This window comes from Theobroma umbraticum, unplaced genomic scaffold, assembly GCF_002168275.2.
Source record: "Theobroma umbraticum cultivar Fairchild unplaced genomic scaffold, ASM216827v3 scaffold_56.0, whole genome shotgun sequence".
NCBI lineage: Eukaryota > Viridiplantae > Streptophyta > Magnoliopsida > Malvales > Malvaceae > Theobroma > Theobroma umbraticum.
This window is the reverse complement of record NW_018397256.1, coordinates 3368944-3372779: the sequence shown is the minus strand read 5'-3', so window position 1 is coordinate 3372779 and position 3836 is coordinate 3368944. Positions and strand designations below refer to the sequence as shown.

The window sequence follows — 3836 nt, the reverse complement described above, 5'->3', positions numbered from 1 at the left end:
AAATGGGTAGAAGTAGTCTCCTATGCCAATGTAACATAGAAGGTCGTGTGCAAGTTCATCAAAAAACAAATAATATGTTGATATGGACTTCCAGAAAAAATCATTATCGACAATATAAGTAATCTGAATGGTGCGATGGTAAAATAAGTTTGCGTTAAGTTCAATATCAAACATCATAACTCGACAACTTACTGTCCAAAAATGAATGAAGCAGTAGAGGCTGCCAATAAAAATATCAAGAGGATCATTGAAAATATGACTAAAGTTTATAAAGATTGGCATCCTTTTTCCTTGCATGCATATCAAACTTCTGTAGGAACCTCCACGGGGGCAACTCCGTACTCATTAGTGTATGGAATGGAGGCAATGCTACCCATTAAAGTAGAAATCCCATCCTTGAGAGTGTTAATGGAGACAAAATTGAACAATGTTGAATGGATCCACTCTCGTTATGAGTAGTTGAATCTAATTGAGGAAAAAAGGCTCGTAGCCTTTTACCATGGCCAAATGTACCAACGAAAGATGATGCGAGTATATGAAAAAAAAGTTCATCCTAGGCATTTTCGAGAAGGGGAACTGGTCCTCAAAAAGATACTCCCTGACCAGAATGATTTTCGTTGAAAATGGATGCTGAATTGGGAAGGACCATATGTGGTGAAAAAGGCTTTTTCAAGAAGAGCCTTAATTTTAACTAACATGGATGGAAGAGACTTGCCCAATCCAATAAATACAGATGCAGTAAAGAAGTACTATGCCTAAAAAATAAAAAAAATGAAAAAAATGAAGGGATTCGTGTTGAAAATTCGAAAAACACAACTAGAATCCAAATAAGGTGGCTCATGTTGAAAACCCACAAGGGGGGCTTAAGACCAAAAGGGGAATTTGGGGATGGAGATTTGAAGTTTGCTAGCTCAAATGAAGTACAAACTAGAGTAGGAGAAATGCATTGAAAATGAAGTTTGTCGACCTTACAAGACAAGGAAAAGTCATGGAATCCAGAAGCTTTGGATTTGCTCAGGACATCAATTAAGGACAATTTTCAAAATTAGAAGATTGAATTGTTGACTCTAAATGATCCGGGTGTTCATTATTTGAATGATCTAATCATTGCTTTGTAAATTTCCCTTTTTTTGATACTTGTTGCGCTCTTATATATATGTGTGAAATTCTCCTTTCTTTTTATATTCCAAATCCTATTTTCCACCATTACATAATCCAACATAATGATTGTCATGGAAATGAATGATGACTAGTAAGGATATGAACTAATTGAGCAAGAAATTACATTCGTTATTTGATGAAAGATTTAAAGATGCGGTAAAGAGAAAATGAAGCCTCAACAAAAAAAAAAACAAAAAAAGGAAAGAAAAGAGGCGGTCAAATGTCAAAAGGGCTTGCCTAGGGAAAATTAAGAATATCAACTGATGAAGAAAGGTGCAGACAAAGATGATTGAAAGTTACGATAGAAAAATTGGTTGAAGCAAGAGAAGGGTCTAGGAACCTTAATGAATCATAAACATGAAAGCATTCTATCATTCCAAATCATGCATACATGCCTAGCCATGCACATGATCATTTTCAAAATAAGAATTGAAATTCATTCATGTTCCAAGCTTTGAAATTAGGAATTAACCCAATCTAAGGTATTGAAGTGGTAAAACTTTGATGGAAGGATTTGAGTCCTTCATTTTTATGGTAATTCAATTAAGTTAGCATTTCACTTTTTAAGTCGAGCCTATTTTGAGATAGGTCGAGCTTAGAACAAGTCTAGAAATTTTTAATTTCTAAATCGAACCTGTTTTGAAATAGGTCAAGCCTAGATCAAGCCTAGGAATTTCAATTTTGGAGTCAAACCTATTTTGAGATAGGTCGAGCCTAGAACAAGTCTAAGAATTTTTTTAAAGTCGAACCTATTTTGAGATAGGTCGAGCCTAGAACAAGTCTAGAAATTTTTAATTCGAACCTATTTTGAGATAGGTCAAGCCTAGATCAAGTCTGAGAATTTTAATTTTTAAATCGAATCTGTTTTGAGATAGGTCGAGCCTAGATCAAGTCTAGAAGTTTTCAATTTTTGAAGTCGAACCTGTTTTAAGATAGGTCAAGCCTAGAACAACAAATTATTCTATTTAGCTAACTTTGATATTTTTGTTTTCTCTGTAGCTGCCATAAATTCTTTCCTAACCACTTTAACCAATAACCAAACCACAACTCCTACTTCTATCTCAATTAATGCAACTACTCAATTGCCATTAAAATTAGCATCAATTAATTTTCCTTCAAGGTAAATCCAATTTAAATCACTTCTCGCAAGCCATGATCTCCTTGGCTATCTCAGTGTCAAAAAAACTTGCCCTACACCTCAGTTTTCTTTATATTTGTAGCAAATTGAGTACTAACAAGATTGTAAAAAAAAAGGTATAAAAAAGATAACGTCAAACTTTGATTTCATCAAGAACAACCAAGTGAATTTAGTAAAATCTTCAACAGTATTGAGAAAATATCTATGACCATCAACAAAAGCAATTGAGTAGAGTCCTCATACATCAACATGGATCAATTCAAATGCCATAGTGGAAGATTGGGTATGAACAAGAAATGGGAGTCTTTTTTGTTTTGCTAGGGATAAACAAGACAAGGTAAATCTTCAATGTGAGATACTTCATCACAAACATGATGAACGTTTTCAATTTCCCAAAGGATACATGTCGTAACCTATAGTGCCAAAGATCACATGTTTTTGGCACAAAAATATAAAATTTTGTTTGAAAAAAAAGAGGAATAAATTGATCAACATTAAACTTCCTGAGCTTTGGTTCATCCAAAGTGCTTTGTAATAAGTACAATCCTGCTTAGACTTTAGCAAGCCCAATCATTGTTTATGACCTTATTTCCTAGATCATGCAATATGCATCGTTGAAAATTAAATAATACTTCTTAAACTTTGTTAGTTTGCTTGTTGACATTAAGTTGAACTAGAAATATGGTACATAAAGTACATTCCTAAGAATTAAAAATGCATTAATTCTAAGTATTCCTATACTGTTCATAAGTGCCATGCCATGATCTTCTTAGGATTTCCCTTATTTTTGGTAAACTTGAAGTTAGGTGAATTTTGAAACATTTATCTATGGTATGTCTTGACTTGCCACAATGTGAACATTGCAAATCTGATTTTTTTAATATTTTAGGCTAAATATTAATATTGATCAAACTTATACTCATAAACTTAGTATAAAACGTTTTTGTTGTTCTTTGGAAAATATCTTACACTTTTTAAAGGTATAAGACATTTTCCGTGATTAACCTTATTGACTCGTAAAATGTTTTACATCTGAAATTAATTTTCCATCTGCCAAACAAGCACAAGTTTTGAAAACGTTTTTCAAAAAATATTTTAGTGCAAAACAAACATACTCTTATTATTGATGCATTTTGTTTAACACGTCTTACCTAAAAGTGGCATTAGGTCTACTTGTTCTCTTTGTGTTCAGAAGTATTGTACGTCTTTCTTGCCCAATATAGTTCTAGGTTGTGTTGGAAGTGCCTTATTTTGCCATCATTTGTGATTTTGGAAACCGCAAGACATAATTGTCTTGCTTGTTTTATAGGTAGTGAATATAGAGTTTTGCGTAAGTGCTGCTGATTTTTTTTTTTTTTGCACGTATTGCCCATTTTGATGTATTGGTGAATATGTATGGAGCTAAGTAGTGAAACACTAACAAGAAATAAGGCTTAGGATGGCTGGAGAGCGCTAGTGAAGGCTCGTTCGATGGATAAGTCAGTGAAGTGAGTGAAAACAAAAAAGAGTAGAGATAATATATATATATATATATATA

At 33.1% G+C, this 3836-nt stretch overlaps 1 pseudogene; it reads left to right on the top strand.

Moving 5' to 3' along the window:
* Positions 1–759, top strand: part of LOC110411584 (uncharacterized) — a 2643-nt pseudogene extending 1884 nt beyond the window's left edge.
* The last annotated feature ends 3077 nt before the right edge of the window (positions 760–3836 follow it).